Source organism: Bos mutus, chromosome 7, assembly GCF_027580195.1.
Source record: "Bos mutus isolate GX-2022 chromosome 7, NWIPB_WYAK_1.1, whole genome shotgun sequence".
In the NCBI taxonomy this organism is placed as follows: domain Eukaryota; kingdom Metazoa; phylum Chordata; class Mammalia; order Artiodactyla; family Bovidae; genus Bos; species Bos mutus.
The window spans coordinates 16,279,338-16,293,579 of NC_091623.1; positions in this window are offsets into that span (position 1 = coordinate 16,279,338).

Genomic DNA, 14,242 nt, shown 5'->3' on the forward strand with positions numbered 1-14,242 from the left:
AAAACGATGGACATGAGTCTCAGTGAACTCTGGGAGTTGGTGATGGACAAGGAGGCCTGGCGTGCTGCAATTCATGGGATCGTGAAGAGTCAGACAAGACTGAGCGACTGATCTGATCTGATCTGATAGAACCAAGGGAATGGATAAGTGCAAAAGACAATACCAAATTCTGATGAAGGTATGCAGCATCTGGAACTCATACACTGTGCATATGTAAAGCAGTACAACTTTTCTTAAAACTACCTTCCCAGTACGTATTAATGCTAAATATACACAGGCCTCATGATTTAGCCATTATACTTCTAGTGGTATTTCCATTGTTATTGTTGTTCAGTTGCTAAGTAGGATCCATCTCTTTGGGATACCATGGACTGCAGGCTCCTCTGTCCTCTACTATCTCCTGGAATTCGCTCCAACTCATGTTCTTTGAGTTGGTGATGCTATCCAATCATCTCATCCTCTCCCACCCCTTCTCCTTTTGCCTTCAATTTTTCCCAGCATCAGGGTCTTTTCAAATGAGTCGGCTTTTCTCATCAGATGGTTAAAGTATTGGGGTTTCAGCTTCAGCATCAGTTCTTCTAATAAAAATTCAGGGTTTATTTCCTTTAGGATTGACTGATTTGATCTCTTTGCTGTCCAAGGGACCCTCAAGAGTCTTCTCAAGTACCACTATCCAAAACCATCAATTCTGTCATGTTCAGCCTTCTTTATGGTCCAACTCTCATATCCATACATGACTACTGGAAAACCCATAGCTTTGACTATACAGACATTTGTCAGCAAAATGATATTTCTGCTTTTTAATACACTGTCTAGGTTTGCCATAACTTCTCTTCCAAGGAGCAAGCAACTTTTAGATTCATGGTTTAGTCACTGTCCACAGTGATTCTGAAGCCTAAGAAAATAAAATCTGTCACTGTTTCTACTTTATCCCCTCTATTTGCCATGATGTGATGGGATCAGATGCTATGATTTTAGTTTTTGGTTTTTTTTTAATGTTCAGTTTTAAGCTAGCTTTTTTATTTGACTCTTCACTCTCATTGAAAGATTTCTTAGTTCCTCTTCATTTTCTTTATACCAACAGAAGTGTATACAAATATCCACCAAGAGAAATGCATGTGCTTAAGACATAAAAACTGGAACAACCAAAATGTTGAACAATATAGAACTGACAATTTGTCACACAGTAAATTTAATATATTCAAACAAATGAGTACTATTCAGCAACAAGAGTGAATCAATTTTTCCTACACATAAATCCTTGGATGCATCTCACAAAAAATATATGAGGCAAAAAAAAGCAATTCACAAAAGACATGATTCTATGTGTGTCAACTCTCCAAACAGGCAATATTATCATATTAGAAACCAAAAGAGTAATTATTCCTGCAGAAACAGTGACGAGAGGGGTCATGATGGTAGCTTCTTAGGTTGTATGCTGTTCTGTGTCTTTATGTGCATAGTGGTTACACAAGCGTGCACATTTTGTCAAAATCCATGGAAAAATACACATGGATTTTTCCATGGGTAGGTTATATGTCATTAACATATTTATTATAAATATAATTATGCTTACCATTACTGAATTATTTTCAAATTATCATTTTTCTTTCTCTGTATAAGGGTACTGTCCCATCAGACAATTCTAAAGTAGTTAGTTATAGTAGTTATATTATTGCTCAATCGTGTCCTACTCTTTGTGACCCCATGGACTGTAGCCCACCAGGGTCCTCTGCCCATGAAGTTGTCCAGGGAAGAATACTGGAACAGCTTGCCATTTCCTCCTCCAGGGGATCTTCTCGATTCAAGGATCAAACCCCCATCTCCGGCAGCTCCTGCATTGGCAGGTAGATTCTTTACCACTGAGTCCCCTGCGAAACCCAACTGTATTCTTAATGATAGTTTAAAATTATTCTTTAATTTTTCATGTATTCTTTCAGTTTTTAATTAAAAAAATTCTATCAAACTTTTCAAAAACTACAAAGTTAGCATACTAACCACAACACATTAGATTATATTTATAATCACCTCCCTCACACCTTATATACACATGTACACACCTGGTATTTGGAAAATATGCTACATGTCAAATAATATCAATAATTCTAAACAAATATGTTTCAACCAAACAAATTTGTTACATTTTTTAATTCCTTGTGAATTTATTTCTGATCACTCAGTACATAAATTCTTACAGCTTTTATAGTAAAAGAGTATAAATCCTTGATAAATTTCTTCTCTGGTCATAAAATAGTGAACATTAAAACTTACATAAAACAGGCTATAATAATGTTTTATTATTTTGAATATATTTCTGAGGTTAAAGAAATAGAAAAATCAAGGTCAATGTAGTTATCTTTACTTTTAATATCTGAAGACATTAAATTTCTTTGAGAGTGAAAATTATTTTAAAGATTTATTATTCATCATTAATCATTACACTGCTAACACATAATAAGTACTAAATAATTATATGCTGCATAGATAATACCACACATATACCCTTCCTAGAACCTAGTTAGGAATAGAGAACAAAGCAGTAATTGGGCTTTTCAAATGAAGCAACAGTATTGACTTGTCACAGGAGAAAAATCAAAATGACCTGAATATTTAGAAAATAAAAATACTGGCATAAACTCAGAGTAAAACCGACCAAAATAATAATCATATCCTGACAAGTACTACTAGATATTGCTTCCAGCTAATTACTTTCATGCTGCTCTGTGTCTCTCATCCATTAGGAGCATTTTGATTTATCAATGAAAAGTTGATTTATGACTTCATCAATCGAGGATTACTGATTGCCTTTTATACTTTTGTTATCACTCTCTGGAATTTCAATACCCATGAGGACAGTTTATCAAGTCATGTTTTCAGACCTATTCACCTGCTCCTTCTTTCAGTTTCCTGCTCATATGGGCACATGATATTCCTTTTCTTTTATCTTTTACATCTCAAATCATTTACCTTACTACCATCTTCTGTGTTTCCTCCTCCTGCCCTAAACTCTGAACTCCAAGACTTCTTCATCAAAGTTAGACTTTCTATTCATTGGCTCTACCATTGTCCACTATAACCATCAATTTTCCTCATCTTCCTTGTTCCACTGGCAACTATAATTTTGGATCATATTCATATACTCAGTTCTGTGGAAAAACTCTTTGATCTACTGGATATCTGGAAATATTTTAAGATTAGTTAAACCTATGTCCTCTTTTAGCCTGAATACAAGAACTACCTGAAAATAGCAAAAAAAAAAAAAAAAGGAAAATAACAACATCTCAGATTCTTTTAAGATAATGTCTGCAAACAGCAGTTCAGCACTCAAAACTGCCTGGATAACCTACAAATTAACTTTTCCTTCCCCTGAGTCAGTTACTCCTTACCTTTTCATCTTGTTTTATATCTCTATCATTTCTATCATCACTTTGGCAGCTTTAATTCATATTCATTGAAAATATATAGAAATAGAAACTTCCTCCTTTCCCCTTTACAAATTTACTAATTACCTACATCATTATCCATATTCTTTATATTTTACTTAGTTACAATGGAATAAATATTCCTGATTCAAAGTTCACATTTGTAACACTGTTGACAATTTAACTTCATGTTGAATTTTTGAGACTGAGTCCTTACAATTATTTACCTTTTCCCTTTTTGCATTGTATCTCCTGCCCTTGTAGATAATTCTCAACAGTATAAAAACCATATTATATAGGAACACCCATCGTAGACAGTAAGAACATTATCTAAAGACTTCTGAGATCCCCTGCCCCATTAAGCCAATGCTCTATTTTGATTTTTTTTTTAACATTCACAGCAAAACTTTGTAAAATTTTTAAAACTGATATATGTACTTCCTCAGTAACCATTTACTCTAGAATACATCATAAGCTCAGTACCCTTCTCAGCTCCATCATCAAAACTGTTAGATCATAATCTTCAACAATCTTTTTGTAGCTACAGCCCCTAGCCAGCTTTTCCCCCCTCATCTCTCTTGAATTTTTTAGTAGGTGTTATTCTATTACCCCTTGAAATATGTTACCTTTCAAATCCGAGAAACAATCCTCTCCTTATCTGCCTCCTAATTTAGAGTCTGCTACTTCTCAGTTCTCTTTATTAATTAAATCTTCTCCTTCACCCATTCTCTAAATATTGGGTATAGGATCACCTCTCCTTTTCTAAGCTTTCTAAGCCATTTTATCAAGTCCTATAAATATACACATCTAATCTAACCACATATTTCCAAATGTGAGACTACGTTAGTTGTTTTTTTTTAACATATTCTAAATTTTAGAGTACGTTACACTCCTAACTTCTGTCTGGCTACAGTCCATGGCATCACAAAGAGTTGGACACGACTGAGTGACTTCAGTTTCTTTCTTTTTCTAAATTTCTATAGTAAATTACCTTTTTCAACATTTACTTAGACATGCCTATGAGAAATACAAAGTGCTATATATTTCCTTCTTCTTTACCAGCTGAGCTACCAGGGAAGCCCATATTTCCCTTATTTTCTACACACTGCTTTAGTATCATTACACAAATGTTATTATGTCGTGATTTTCTTTCTATTTAATTAAAAATATTTTAACCCCATAACAAATAGCATGATCAATAGAGAAAATACGAAAACTTTTCTTCTAAAATAAGGAATAAGACAAGGATGCCTATTCTTGCCATTTTTACTCAACACAGTATCAGAAGACCTAGACAGAGCAATTATACAAGAACAATAAATTAAAGGTATCCAAATTGGAAAGGACGAAGTATATCTGTAACTATTTTCAGGTAACATGATATTATATATAGAAAGTTCAAAAGAGTCTACCAAAAAAAAAGTTAGAACTAATAAATGAATTCAGTAAAGTTGAGAGATATTAAAATCTTGAACTAATTTACTTGCTTATTTCTCCTTGAAGTTATATTTTTGTCTTATTTTATTAGATCCATAAACACTTAACATAATTAGGTCTTCTTGATGAATTGACTGCTTTATCATTATGAAATAAGCTTCATCATTCCTAACAATATCATTTTCTCTGATACCGACTTTATATTAGAATAGCCACTACAACATTCTTTTTATTTAGTGTTAAACTGTATAGCTTTTTAAACTGGGGCTTCCCTGGTGGCTCAGTTGGTGAAGAATCTACCTACAATGTCAGAGATCTGGGTTTGATCCCTGAGTTGGGAAGATTCCCTGGAGAATGGAACAGCTACCCACTCCAGTATTCTGGCCTGGAGAATTCCGTGGACTGTCTAGTCCATAGGATCCTAAAGAGTCAGACATGACTGAGTGACTTTCACTTTCACTTTGTATAGCTTTTTACATTTTTTTTTATGATAACCTATTTTACTTTTTATATTTAAAATGGAAATCTGGTAGGTAGCATATAGTTATTGTTTTTTAAATAAAATGTAGCAATCTCTATTGAAGTGTAGATCTTTTACATTGATTACTGATATACTTTGGTTTAAGTCTACCATGCTGCTATTCATTTTCTCTGTCTCATCTTTCTTTGCCCTTTGTCAATTTTTACCTTTTTTTTTAATAAATTGAAAAGTTTTAAGATTTTGTTCTACTGCCATTTGGTGTAATTTTTATTCTGCTTGATGTACTACTTACTAAAATATTAGGTATGAGCTTGTAGTATAAGCACGCTGATAATTAATCTTTTCAACTTTTATGTGTCTGGATAGGTTTTATTTAACCTTCATTTCGAAAAATATTTTTGCTTGGTATATATTAAAGGAGCATTCCTTTTTATTTTTACTTCTTTAAAGAAGTCTCTCACCAGAGCCTTCTGATTTGGGCAGCTTCTGCCCACAAAGTAACTGCTGTCCTTATCTTTGTTTTTCTGTATATAATACCATTTTAAAGGGTGACTTTATGATTTTTCTCATTCTTATTATTAAGTAATTGATTTGGCCTGATGGTCATTTATTCATGTTTTTTGTAGCTATGGTCTGTCAGTCTGCTTGAATATGTACGTAGTTTTATGGATTTAATCAGGAAATGCTAAATCATTATTTCTTCAAACAATTTTTTCATTTCCTACTATTGGGGACTCCAATAACATTATATTGTTTGGAATTATCTCACACCTCACATATGTTCTGCTCATTTACTTTTGTCATTTGTCTCCTATATTTGTGTTTTACTTTGAGTAATTTCCATAATGTCTTCCACTACTCTTTTCTTTGGTGATCTAATCTGCTGTTTATGTCATTAATGGTATTTAACATCTCGGATATTACAGTTTTTCTTTAAAAATTATATTTATACCTTTTAAAATATATTCCATGTCCACACTTAAAATATTATTTCCTCTTTTTGTACATGTGCAATACAGTTATAATAACTTTTTTAATGTCTTAGTAACTAATCCTATCATCTATATTACTTGACTCAGTTTTAATTGATTGATTTTGCTCCTCATAATTTGTATTTTCCTGCAATCTATTAAAATTCAAAGGTTTGATGTCAAACATTGTGAATTTTACTTTTTTATGTTCTGAACACTTTTTTTTTTTTTTTTAATCACCATTCATAGTCTCAAACTTTCTTCTGAAAAGTATTTAAGTTACCTGTAAGTAGTTTGATTATTTTGGTTCTTACTCTAAGTTTTATTAGATAGGACTAGCATACAATGCAGGAGAATTCAGTAAAGTTGAGAGAATATTAAATGTGATCTAGGGTTACTTTTATCCCACTATGAATGTAAAGTCCTACATTGCATGTATGGTGAATTGTGGAGTCTTCTACTCTCACTAGGAGGATTATGATTTATTTCAGGCCTGAAGAAAATACCTGTCCCTGTCACCTCTAATCCTTTTAGATAGTTCCTTGCCTGGGCTCAAATATATTCTGTCTTCACATTGCTCTCTTCTTTCTAATGCTTTGCCTTAAGAATTCTATCCTTAGTCTCTCTAGACCCTCAGCTCCATCTCCTCAAATCAGGAAATTTTTCACTCTCTCAGGGTTCCCCATCCTTATACCATATTCTCCAAACTCTCTCCCATTAGGAAGCAGTGACAATTGGAAGTCTTGTAGATTTTATTCCCTATCTCCCCAAAATGACTTACCTTCATAATGCAATGTCTGCTGCCTTGTACATTTTGTTGAACTTTCTATTATCTCTAGATGGAAGAAGATATTCATTTCCCATTCTCCATCTTTGCCAAGAAAGAAGTCCCAGTCTGAATTTACCTCAAGACTGAATCAGATGAATTTGAGGCACAGGGAGGAAAGTCTGGTTTTGCTAGGGATATAAAGGATTTGACAAGAGTCATCTAGGCCTGAAGCTTCACTGAACTCAGGACTAAGAAAGAAATCTGACCCAGATTAGACTGTCCAAAAATTTAAATTGGTGGTAGACAAAATCGTTCAGTTCAATTTAAGCGCTCAGTCATGTCCGACTCATTGCGACCCCAAGGACTGCAGCATGCCAGACTTCCATATCCATCCCCAACTCCTGGAACTTGCTCAAACTCATGTCCATTGAGTCGGTGATGTCATCCAACCATCTTATCCTCTGTCATCGTCTTTTCCTCCAGCCTTCAATCTTTCCCAGCATCAGGGTCTTTTCAGATGAGTCAGGTCTTCACATCAGGTGGCCAAAGTTTTGGAGTTTCAGCTTCAACATCAGTCCTTCCAATGAACACCCAGGACTGATCTCCTTTAGGATAGACTGGTTGGATCTCCTTGGAGTCCAAGGGATTCTCAAGAATCTGATTCAACACCACAGTTTAAAATTATCCAATTCTCCAGTGCTCAGCTTTCTTTATAGTCCAACTCTCACATCTGTGCATGACTACTGAAAAACCATAGCTTTGACTAGAAGAAACTTTGTTGGCAAAGTAATGTCTCTACTTTTTAATATGCTGTCTAGGTTGGTCATAGCTTTTCTTCCAAGGAAGAAGCATCTTTTTATTTCATGACTGCAGTCACCATCTGCATTGATTCTGGAGCCCAAGAAAATAAAGTCTGTCACTGTTTCCATTATTTATCCATCTATTTGCCATGGAGTGATGGGACCAGATACCATGATCTTCATTTTTTGAATTCTGAGTTTTAAGCTAGCCTTTTCACTTTCATCAAGATGCTCTTCAGTTCCTCTTCACTTTCTGCCATAAGGGTGGTGTCATGTACATATCTGAGATTATTGATATTTCTCCCAGCAATCTAGATTGCAAACTGGTTGGGTGCATATAAAACTTGCCAAGGACAGGGATTAGAACATACACTGAGTGTAATACCATGTTAAAATATGTTTCAGAGGGAGCAGGTAGATTGAATATAAAAATATTTCAATCATCATATTCTCCTTTAGAAAACAGGAAAATTAGAGTAGAAAATATATAATTGTCTTTGAGAAGTGGCTGAAAGAAGTTGCACAAAATAACTTCTCTTTGAAAACTCTCTGGAGGGTGCCAATTTTACTTCTCATGATATAGTATGCTTTAAAGAAAAGAGAAAATTAAAAAAAAACAAACAACACTTTCTTCATACCTGGATTAATAATTCAAGAGATATATGCGAGGTGATAAAATACACAGATGGTGTCAATAATGTGACATTTCCCATCATATCATGTTATATCAACCAGTGACTCATATCTTCTCCAGGTTTTTTGGCTCAGCGGGTTAGGCCCTATCATCAACAATTTAAGCATCTCTGGGCCATGTGTGGAAACCTGATGCTTAGGGGAAAGGAAGCCTCTGAGTTCTGCAAACTTTGTGCAGTAGCAAAAAAATTTATATAGACCGACCTCATCTTTCTCTGCTTAACACAGTTATTGTTCAGTCATTAAGTCGTGTCCAATTCTTTGCCACCCATGGAATGCAGCATGCCAGGCTTTCCTGTCCTCCACTATCTCCCAGAGTTCGCTCAAATTTATGTCCACTGAGTCAGTGATGCTATCTAACAATATCATCCTTTGCTGCTGACTTCCTCAATTGCCTTCAATCTTTCCCAGAATCAGGGTCTTTTCCAATGAGTCAGTCTCCCCATCACCGGGCCAAAGTATTACAAATACAGCTTCAGCATCAGTCTTCCAATTAATACTCATGGTTGAATTCCCTATGATTGACTACTTTGATCTCTTTGATGTCCAAGGGACTCTCAAGATTCTTCTCCAGCACCACAATTAAAAAAACATCAATTCTTTGACACTCTAACTTCTTTATGGTCCAAAACTCACATCTACACATGACTACTAGAAAAATAATAGCTTTGACTATATGGACCTTTGTCAGCAAAGTGATGTCTCTGCTTTTTAGTACACTGCCTAGGCCTGGCATAATTTTCTTTCAGGCAAAATGTGTGTTTTATTCTTTTTTTTCTTTAATTACATGGCTGCACTCACTGTTTGCAGTGATTTTGGAGCCCAAGAAAATAAAATCTGCCACTGTTTCCAATTTTTGTCCATCTATTTGCTATGAAGTGATAGGACCGGATGCCATGATCTTAGATTTTTGAATGTTGAGTTTCAAACCAGCTTTTTCACTCTCCTCTTTCACGCTCATCAAGAGTTTCTTTAGTTCCTCTTCCCTTTCTGCCTTTAGAGTGGTATCATATGCAAATCTGAGGTTGATATTTCTCCCAGTAATCTTGATTCCAGTTTGTGATTAATGCATCCCAGCACTTCATATGATATACCTTACACATAAGTTAAATAAGCAGGGTGACAATATACACTCTTGTGCTACCTTTCCAATTTTGAACAAGTCAGTTGTTCCACATCCAGTTCTAACTGGTGCTTCTTGACCCACATAGAGTGGTGTGGTACTCCCATCTCTTTAAGATTTCCCATTGTTCATTGGGATCCATACAGTTAAAGAATTTAGCATAGTCAATTAAGCAGTAGATGCTTTTTCTGGAATTCCCTAGCTTTCTCCATGACCCAACAAATGTTGGCAATTTGATCTCTGGTTCCTCTGCCTTTCCTAAACACAGCTTCTATATATGGAAATTCTTGGTTCATATATTGCTAAACCTTACCTTGAAGAATTTTGAACATTACTTGGCTAGCATGTGAAATGAGTGTAATTGTACCAGTAGTTTGAACCTTATTTGGCATTATGCTTCTTTGGGATTGGAATGAAAACTGATCTTTTTTCAGTCCTATGGCCACTGCTAAAGTTTCCAAACATGCTGACATGTTGGGTTCAGCACTTTAAAAGCATCATCTTTAGGATTTTAAATAGCTCAGGTGTAATTCTATCACCACAACTAGCTTTGTTCAAAGTAATGCTTCCTAAGGACCACTTGATTTCACATTCCAGGATGTCTGTCTCTAGGGGAATGACCATACCATCTTGGTTATCCAGGTCATTAAGACCTTTTTTTTTTTTTTTTTTTTAAATAGTTCCTCTGTGTATCCTTGTCACCTCTTCTTAATCCCTTCTGCTTCTATTAGATCCTTACAATTTCTGTCCTTTATTGTGCCCATCTTTGCATGAAATGTTCCCTCAGTTCAGTTCAGTTCAGTCGCTCAGTTGTGTCCAACTCTTCGCGATTCCATGAATTGCAGCACGCCAGGCCTCCCTGTCCATCACCAACTCCCGGAGTTCACTCACACTCACATCCATCGAGTCAGTGATGCCATCCAGCCATCTCATCCTCTGTCGTCCCCTTCTCCTCCTGCCCCCAATCCCTCCCAGCATCAGGGTCTTTTCCAATGAGTCAACTCTTCGTGTGAGGTGGCCAAAGTACTGGACTTTCAGCTTTAGCATCATTCCTTCCAAAGAAATCCCAGGGCTGATCTCCTTCAGAATGGACTGCTTGGATCTCCTTGCAGTCCAAGGGACTCTCAAGAGTCTTCTCCAACACCACAGTTCAAAAGCATCAATTCTTCGGCGCTCAGCCTTCTTCACAGTCCAACTCTCACATCCATACATGACCACAGGAAAAACCATAGCCTTGACTAGACGGACCTCTGTTGGCAAAGTAATGTCTCTGCTTTTGAATATGCTATCTAGGTTGGACATAACTTTCCTTTCAAGGAGTAAGCATCTTTTAACTGGTATCTCTAATTTACTGAAAAGATCTCTAGTCTTTCCCATTCTATTGTTTTTCTCAATTTATTTGCATTGTTCATTTAAGAAAGGCTTTATTATCTCTTCTTGCTCTTCTTTGGAGCTCTGCATTTAGATGGGTGTATCTTTCCCTTTCCCCTTTGCCTATCATTTCTCTTCTTTTCTCAGCTATTTGTAAGCCCTCCTCAGACAACCATTTTGCCCTCTTTCAGTTATTTTTCTTTCGGATGGTTTTGGTCCCTGCCTCCTGTACAAAGTTATGAACCTCTATCCATGGTTCTCAGGCACTGTGTCTACCATATCTAATACCTTGAATCTTTTTTCATCTGCACTCTATATTCATAAGAGATTTGATTTAGGTCAAACCTGAATGGTCTTGTGGTTTGTCCTACTTTCTTCAATTTTAGCCTGAATTTTACAATAAAGAATTCTTGATCTGAGCCACTGTCAGCTGCAGGTTGTGTTTTTGATGACTGTACAGAGCTTCTCCATCTCTGGTTGCAAAGAACATAATTAATCTGGCTTTGGTATTAACCATTTGGTGATATCCATATGTAGAGTAATCTCTTGGGTTGTTAGAAAAGGGTGTTCATTATGACCAGCATGTTCTCTTGATACTAGTCTGTTAGCCTTTGCCCTGCTTCATTTTGTACTCAAGGTCAAACTTGCCTGTTACTTCAGGTATCTCTTGACTTCCTATTTTTTTCATTCCAATCCGCTATGATAAAAATAACATTCTTTTTGGGTGTTAGTTCTTGAAGGTATTGTAGGTCTTCATAGAACCAGTCAACTTCAGCTTCTTTGGTATCAGTGATAGAGGCATACACTTGGATTCCTGTGATGATCAATGTTTTGCCTTGGAAATGACCCAAGATCATTCTGTCATTTTTGAGGTTGCACCCAAGTACTGTATTTCAGACTCTTTTGTTGACTATCAAGGGTACTCCATTTCTTTGAAGGGATTCTTACCCACAGTAGTAGATATAATGGTCATGTGAATTAAATTCACCTATTTCCATTCATTTTAGTTCACTGATGCCTAAGATTTTGATGTTTACTCTTGCCATCTCCTTCTTGACCACATCCAATTTACCTTGATTCATGGACCTAATACAGGTTCATATGAAATATTGCTCTTTACATCATTGGACTTTACATTTACCACAAGACACATCCCACATCCACAGTTGAGTATCATTTCTACTCTCCTTCCATCACTCCATTGGTCTTATCTATGTAATCATATGACACATTACCCCCTGACATGTGACCTTCATTGTCCTTACCTTCTCCAGATGGTGAAATTATGTTAATACATACTTTCACTTTATAAATAAGACAGTAGTTATTCAGAAGAGGCAAATAACACACATAAAGTCAAACTGTAATTTCGTTATATAACTAATACAGTGGCATTAGTGGTAAGGAACCCACCTGACAATGCAGGTTTGATCCCTAGGTTGGGAAGATCCCTGGAGGGGGCACAGCAACCTACTCTAGTATTCTTGCCTGGAGAATATCATGGACAGAGAAGACTGCCAGGCTACAGTCCATAAGGTGGCAAAGAGTCAGATATGAATGAAGCAATTTAGCAACCAAGACAAAATTGATTATTTCTATGCATCCTCAAAGTAAGTAAATAATATATATATATATATATATTTTTATAAACATTGTTAAATACTAATCTTTAGGCATGGTGAAATAAAAATTTCACAAAGAAAGAAAAAAAAAATGTGGATATAGTACCTCTGTGATTAAGTATCCCTGTTTGTGAGGAGAAGGAAAATGAGATAGCTTCATTAAATGCTGTCTGAGTATATTTCAGTGCTAATATTCTATAATTTTCAATAAACCCTGCCCTTGTTATTACAAGTATTCTATTCTTTCTGATACTGACATTGGTTAATAAACTGGCCATTCCACGTTGAGTCATGAGGGTATAGTCAAAGCTCTTCTGAATGAAAATATTAGAAATTCACTCCAAATAACTTTAGAAAATAGTAAGGGGAGATAATTTATTGTCAGTGTGTTAGCTTATCTACATGAAACTCAGTGACATGAAGCAGAGTTAAATCTCCCTAGGAACAGGAATTAGGTACTCAAATCAGAAAATGAGATTGCTCTCCTTTAATTCTGGGTCACACGTTATCTTTGCTTTGCATTTCTCCACATTTGTGTGTCATTTTGCTCCACTGACACAAGGATTATTCTGGATTTTAGCATTCTCACAGCCAAATCAGTAATCTCAGCCAAGTTTTTCCACACTTAACAAGTTTACGTGCATAAGGGAGACTAACTGAAATTGCTCTTTTTAAATTCTAAATATATGGAAAGTTTGGGATTGGTCCAAAGTCAACTGTTACAGGGGACAAATTTCATAATGCAAACTGCCAAAGTGCAAACCTGTTCATAGGGCAGAGATTTTGTTAAAAGTTTGAAGGGTACAGATCAAGAAAGCACTGTAAAATAAATTCAGTACACACAGAAACAATGAGAATATTTCAAAAGGTAGAGAGTGAATTACTAAAATCGATATACCTTCCAACCAGATAATATAAACTTCATAATGTTACAGAAAATTCAATGCAATATATGATAGTTTCTATGGAAACAATAATCAATTATTTTCTATGACATTTTCTCTACTTTAACAATTAATTTTGTGTCCATAATTGTTCTACAAATCTACAAAAGAAATATTTCCTATAAAAATAATTCCAAGTAGTCACAGAATTGTGTACTAGACAGCTTTAAAACCTCAGTATCTCTGACTAATTAAATGTCTCTCTGATATAGCTGGTGGCAGGTGCTCTCATGATGGTGTTAACGACCTGTAAAATCTAAGCAGCTCAGAAGTTCTAAGAGCACAAATTGGGAGCATGGAACCATAAAATAAAGACTCAGCTATTCTTTTTAACACTTAGGGTTTATTGTAGCCAAATTAAAGTATATTAGTTGCAAACTATATTTCTGTAAAGAAAAACCTAAAATTAGTGTAAAATAAAGAAGTAGTTGGAATATGAATTCACTAACACAAGTGTGGAGAATGGAAATGCTAACAGGAACTTGTGAATAAGCTATAAAAATAATGAAAATGGGAGGAAAGTAAGAGATTCTAAAGTGAAAGTTAAAGTCATTATATCCAATTTACTATTACAACAGTTCATATGTATGAGCCATTTGGATAGTATGA